The sequence below is a fragment of the Pan paniscus genome, chromosome X (genome assembly GCF_029289425.2).
Source record: "Pan paniscus chromosome X, NHGRI_mPanPan1-v2.0_pri, whole genome shotgun sequence".
Taxonomy (NCBI): domain Eukaryota; kingdom Metazoa; phylum Chordata; class Mammalia; order Primates; family Hominidae; genus Pan; species Pan paniscus.
This window is the reverse complement of record NC_073272.2, coordinates 63,587,014-63,594,075: the sequence shown is the minus strand read 5'-3', so window position 1 is coordinate 63,594,075 and position 7,062 is coordinate 63,587,014. Positions and strand designations below refer to the sequence as shown.

At 40.9% G+C, this 7,062-nt stretch overlaps 1 pseudogene; it reads right to left on the bottom strand.

The window, feature by feature from the left end:
• Nucleotides 1-5,478: 5,478 nt before the first annotated feature.
• On the bottom strand, nt 5,479-6,804 carry LOC100986005 (heterogeneous nuclear ribonucleoprotein D0-like; annotated as a pseudogene).
• Between the last annotated feature and the right edge of the window lie 258 nt (nt 6,805-7,062).

The following is a 7,062-nucleotide window of genomic DNA, read 5'->3' as shown; positions in this document are numbered from 1 at the left end:
TGATTGATTTGCATATGTTGAACAGACCCACATGCCACAGGTAAATCCCACTTGGTCATGATGTACAATCTTTTTGACATATTATTGTATCTGGATTACTAATATCTAATTGAGAATTTTTGCATCAATATTTATCAGGTTGTAAGTTTTTTTCTTGTGATGTCTTTTTCTGCCATAGGTATCAAGGTGATGCTGGCCTCATAAAATGTATTTGTAAGTATTCACTCTAGCTTTATTTTTTGGAAGAGTTAAAGAAGTGTTGGTATTAATTCTTCTTTGAATGTTTGATAGAATTCAGCTCTGAAGCCATCTGATCCTGGGCTTTTCTTTGTTGGGAGATTTTTTGTTACTTCCTTAATAACTTTATTTGTTATTGATCGAATCAAGCTTTATATTTCTGAGTCAATATTGCTAGGTTGTATTCTTCTAGGAATTTATACATTTCCTCTAGGTTACTCAACTTATTGGTATAAAATTATTCTTACGACTACCTTATGATCCTTTTTGTTTCTGAGGCATTTGTTATAATTTCTACTTTCATTTTAAATTTTGAATCTTCCAACTATTTTTATTATACTATCTGTTTATCAATTTTGTTAATTAATTTATTTATTTTGGATAGATTTTCCTTTTTATCCCTTCAACCTTTATTTTAAGCTTCATGGTACATGTGCAGGATGTTCAGGTTTGTCATATAGGCAAACGTGTGCCATGGTGGTTTGCTGCACAGATAAACTCATCACCTGGGTATTAAGCCCAACATCCATTAGCTATTCTTCCTGATGTTCTCCCTCCACCCAATCCCCCTAGCAGATCCCAGTGTGGGTTGTTCCTTCCCATGTGTCCATATGTTCTAATTGTTCAGCTCCTACTTATAAGCGAGAACATGTGGGATTTGGTTTCCATTTCCTGCATTAGTTTGTTGAGGATAATGGCTTCCAGTCTCATCCATGTCCCTGCAAAGGACATGATCGTGTTCCTTTTTATGGCTGCATAGTATTCCATGATGTATATGTACCACATTTCCTGCATCTACTCTACCATTGATGGGCATTTGGGTTGATTCCATGTCTTGCTATTGTGAATAGTGCTGCAATAAACATAGTCATGCATGTATATTTATAATAGAATAATTTATATTCCTTTGAGTATATACCTAGTAATGGGATTAATGGGTCAAATGGTATTTCTGGTTCTAGGTCTTTGAAGAATTGCCACACTGTCTTCCACAATAGTTGAACTAATTTACATTCCCACAAAAAGTGTAGAAACGTTCTCATTTTTCCAACGACCCACCAGCATCTGTTGTTTCTTGACTTTTTGATGATAGCCATTCTGGCTGGTGTGAGATGGTTCTTATTCTGGTTTCAATTTGTATTTCTCTAATGATCAGTCACATTGAGCTTTTTTTCATAAATGTATAATGTCTTCTTTTGAGATGTGTCTGTTCATGTCCTTTGCCCACTATTTAATGGGGTTGTTTGTTTGTTATAAATTTGTTTAAGTTCCTTGTAGATTCTGGATATTAGACCTTTGACAGATTGATAGATTGCAAAAATTTTCTCCCATTCTGTATGTCCTTCACTCTGAAGATATTTTCTTTTATTGTGCAGAAACTCTTTAGTTTAATTAGATCCAAATTTGTCAATTTTTGGTTTTGTTGCTATTGCTTTTGATGTTTTTGTCATGAAATCTTTGCCCATACATAAGTCCTGAATGGTATTGCCTAGATTTTCTTCTATGGTTTCTAGAGTTTTGGGTTTTTGAGTCTTTAATGTATGTTGAATTAATTTTAGTATAAGGTGTAAGGAAGGGATCCAGTTTCAATTTTCTGCATATGGCTAGCCAGATCTTCCAGTACCATTTATTAAATAGGGAATCTTTTCCCCATTGCTTGTTTTGTCAGGTTTGGCAAAGACCAGATGGTTGTAGATGTGTAGTCTTATTTCTGAGTTTTGTGTTCTGTTCCATTGTTCTTTGTGTCTGTTTTTGTACCTGTACCATGCTGTGTTGGTTACTGTAGCCTTATAGTAAAGTTTGAAGTCGGGTAGTGTGATGCCTCCAGCTTTGTTCTTTTTGCCTTGGATTGTCTTGGCTATACAAGCTCTTTTTGGTTTGAGGTTAGAACATACTCCTTTAGCTCAATGAATTTTTTTATTACCCACCTTCTGAAGCCTACTTCTGTCAGTTCATCCATCTCAGCCTCAGCCAACTTCTGTGCCCTTCCTGGAGAGGTGTTGCAATCATTTAGAGGAAAAGAGGCACTCTGGCTTTTTGAGTTTTCAGTATTTTTGTGTTGATTCTTTCTTATCCTCATGATCTTATTATCTACCTTCAATTTTTGAAGTTGCTGACCTGTGAATGGGGTCTTGTGGGTTTTTTTTTTTTGATGTTATTGTTGTTGATTTTTGTTTGTTTGTTTGTTTGTCTTTTAACAGTCAGGTCACTCTTATGTAAAGCTGCTGTGGTTTGCTGGGGGATTGCTCCAGACCCTAGTTGCCTCAGATTTTTCTTTACCTGGAGGTATCACCAGTGCTTGCTGTGTAAAAGCACAGATGGCAGCCTGCTTCCTCCTCTGGAAGCTCCATCCCATGTGGGTACTGACCCGATGCTAGCCTGGAGACTCCTGTAGGAGGTGTCTGGAGACCTCTGTTTGAGAGTTCTCATCCAGTCAGGAGGAAAAGAATCAAGGACCTGCTTTAAAAAGAAGCTTGGCTACTTTTTGATTGAGAAGGTGTGCTGCATTGGGGGGACCCTTCCTTATCCAGAGTACCTAGGCTCTCCAGAGTCAGCAGGCTAGAATGGCTGAGTTAACTAAACTACAGAGACATTGGCCACCCCTTCCCTCTGGTCTTCATCCAAGGGAGAGATCAGAGTTCTTTCCATATAACCCTGGCTGGAGTTGCTGAAATTCCCACTGGGAACCCCTGCCCAATGAGGAGGGATGGATCGGGGTTCCACTTAAAGAAGAAGTCTGACCACAACCTAACACAGCAGGTACGCTGTGTTGTGGGGGCTCCTCCTTCTCCAGGCCACCTAGAATTTCCAGAGCCAGCAGGCTAAAATGGCTGAGTGGATTAAACTGCAGAGACTGTGGCCACCCCTTCCCCTGGGGGCTCTGCCTGAAGGAAAGATCAGAAATCTGTCTGTATAACCCTGGCTGGAGTTGCTGAAATTCCCATTGGGAGGCCCCACCCAGTGAGGAGGGATGGATCGGGGTCCCACTTAAGCAATCTGGCCATGATCTGGTACAGCAGCTGTGCTATGTTGTGGGGTGCTCCTTCTCATCAGGAACACCTGGATCTCCCAGAGCCAGCAGGCTAGAATGTCTGAGTCAACCTAACTGCAGAAATGGTGGCTGCCCCTCCCCACAGGAACTCATTCATCTCAGGCAGTCTCCAGCTGGTTGTGCTAGATGGCTGGAATTCCAAGGCAGTGGGTTTTAACTTGTGAGGTGCCATGGAAGTGGGACCTACAGAATGATGCTGCTTAGCTCTCTGGTTTCAGTCCTCTTTCTAGAGGAATGTACAGATGGATCTCCCACCTTGCCAGGATTCCTGGGGCCAGAGTCTGTAAAACTCCTGGATCTTTGTGTGAGCCTAAGCAACCGCTCTGCTGAGACTCCAAACAGCTATGTGTATCAAACCCAAGGCCCTGGTGGTGTGGGCTTATGAGGGGATCTCCTGATCCATGGGTTGCAAAGATCCATGGGAGAAGCATGGTTTCTTAGGTGGGGTCATGCAATCACTCACTGCTTCCCTTAGCAAGGGGTGGGGGTTCTTTTGGCTTCATGTCACTTCTGGGTTGTGTATTCTGTTCCTTTGGTCTATGTGTCTGTTCTTATGCCAGTATCATGTGGTTTTGATTACTATAGCTCTGTAGTATAATTTGAAGTCACATAATGAGATTCCTCCAGTTTGGTTCCTTTTGCTCAGGGTCGGTTGTTGCCCCACCCTTCTTTCCCTCATTCTCCGTGGGTCCAATTGTCTGCCTAATCAGTCCCAGTGTGAGAACATGAATATTTCAATTGAAGGCGCTGAATTCACTCTCTATTTCCATTCCTCTTAATGAGAGCTGAAGAACACAGCTGCTTCTAATTGGCCATCTTGGCCCCTACCCCATTTTTATCTTTTTTTTTTTTTAATATATATACTGATATAGAATGTCAGTATTTAATGATAAAGATGTCAATTCATTAAGAAGATTTATATACATATATCTTGCAATAGTTTATGACTTGAAGCCTATTTTACTAGTCACAAGTATAGCCACCTTTGCAATCTTTTGGTTATGATTTGCATGGAATATCTTCTTTTATCTTTCATATTCAGCCTATGTGTGTCCTTAAAGCATAAATACATCTCTTGTAGGCAACATATAGTTAGTTCTTATATTTTTAATTTTTGTTGGTATATAGTAGGTGTGTATATTTAGGGGATACATAAGATACTTTGATACAGGCATGCAATGCAAGATAATCGCATTAGGATAAATGGGATATCCATGCCTTGAAGCATTTATCCTTTATGCTACAAATAATCCAATTATACTCTTTTAGTTATTTTAAAATATACAATTAAATTATTTTTACTGTAGCCATCCTGTTCTGCTAACAAATAATAGATCTTATTCATTCTTTCTAGCTATTTTTTTGTATCCATTACCAAGCCTCACTACCTGCCTCAAATACACCCACTATGATTCCCAGCCCCTGGGAACCATTGTTCCATTCTCTCTCTCCATTTCAATTGTTTTAATTTTTAGCTCCCACAAATAAGTGAGAGCATGAGAAGTGTCTTTCTGTTCCTGGCTTATTTCACTTAATATAATGGCCTCCACTTCCATCCATGTTATTAAAAATGACAAAATCTCATTCTTTTTTGTGGCTGAATAGTACTCCATTGTGTATATGTAGCACATTTAAAAAATCATTTCATCTGTCGATGGACAGTTTGTCTGCTTCCAAATCTTGGCCATTGTGAACCGCTCTGGAACAAACATGGTTGTGCAGATATCCCTTTGATATGTTGATTTATCTTCTTTCGGGTATATACCCAGCAGTGGGATATCTGGACGTATGGTGGGTCTAGTTACAGTTTTTCGAGAAACCTTCAAAGTGTTCTCCATAGTGACTGTATTAATTTACATGTCCACAAAAAGTGTATAAAGATTCCCTTTTCTCCAAATCCTCATCAGAATTTGTTATTGCCTGGCTTCTGGATAAAAGCCATTTTAACTGGAGTGAGATATCTCATTGGAGTTTTGATTTGCATTTCTCTGATGATCAATAATATTGAGCATCTTTTCATATGCCTGTTTGCCGTTTGCATTTCTTCTTTTGAGAAATGCTTATTTCTCATTTTGTCAAGATAGCATGTTATCTTTCGAGAAACGTTTTGCCTATTTTTTAATACAAAAGGATTTATTAAAACACCAGTAAGACACTACTACATCATGACACTGTCACACTAGCACACTAGGCTTTTAACACAAGACTTGCTCTACAATACTGGGAGGAAGGGCATAAAACACAAATTGATTCTGAAACATAGCAATTAAGAAATAAAACAAAGAAAACAAATTTCTTTTAATGGGAACTCAGAATTAAACTTCAGAGGGACCCAAAATCATACTTCCATTCAGGGACTTGATACAAAAATTTAGTTTGAACTGCTATTAGCAGGTGGCAGGAGCCACCTTCAAGTGAATTTTCAAATTGGAAAATACTGCTTCACCACTTGTTGGGGATAAGCTGCAAATGGAATAATTTAGTATGTTTTTTAGCTATTTTGATGATCATCTCCCCTGGATACCTTCCCATAACCACTCTGCTGCTATAATCACAATATCCATAGTAGTTGTTGTAACTAGTGTAGACATATCCTCCATAACCACCATAACCTTGGGTGTTATATCCATAGTTGCCATAGCCTTGATTCCAATAGTTACTATATCGCTGGTTCTAGTTTTGACTGGGGCCACCACCTCTTCCACGAGCTCTTCCTGCAAATCCTCCTCTAGATCCCCACTATTGCTGTTGCTGATATTATTCCTTTGACATGGCTACTTTTAATTCACATTTACCAAGACCAACATTGTAGTATTTCCTTTTCATTATCTTCTTCACTTGTTCTTCTTCCTTAAAGATAATAAAGCTGAATCCAAGCCTCTTATTGGTCTTGTTGTCCATGGGGAGCTCTATGGATTCCACCTCACTGAAACCATCATAGTACTCCCTTATTTTCTCTTCAGGTGTATCTGGAGAAAGGTCTCCAACAAAAATTTTTTTAGATGGCTCTTTTGTTTTCATGACTTTGGCCCTTTTAGGATCAATCACATTCCCATTCAATTTATGTTCTTTTTGATCCATGACCTTATCTGCACTCTCTGATTCTTTAAAAAGCACAAAGCCAAAACTCCTTGATCGCCCTGTGATTGGGTGCACTCTACAGCTTTATCAAAATGGAAAAGTAGTCCTTCAGATCTTTCCTTGTAGTGTCCTATAAACATCTTCCCTTCTTCCCGCCGTGCCGTCGTTGCTTCAGAGTGTCATGGGTAGGAGTTTGAATGGCCTTCATCCTCCTAGTTCTTACTGGCGCCTATCTTCGCCCCCTCCGACTCGGCGCTGTCCCTTTTGGTGCCTCCAGACTCGGTTCAGCCCCCGATCGCGGCTCCGCTTCCCGCCACTGCTGCTGCCTCCTGTGCCGCCGCCACCATAGTTCCCTCCGGCTCGCCCACCAAGCCGCCTACCGCCGCGGTTGCTGCCGCCGCCGCCCTGTCCCAGCTGAACTCCTCCTCCGACATAGTGCTACCGTCTCCGTCACCACCGAGACTACACCCGCGGCATGCTGCAAACCGAAACTAGCAGCAAAGTAATCCCCACCGCTGCTGTGAGCCCGCTCTACCTGGCGAAGCACACAAGACAAGGAAGGCGCGCACATGGCCGCAAAGGCTCCTGTGCCTCTCCCTGGCCTTCCCCCTTCGCCTCCCACTCTCGAGCGGCTCACACTCCGCCTCTCTCCGGCTGCACTGAAAAAGAGTAAGCAGGCTGGGCGCGGTGGC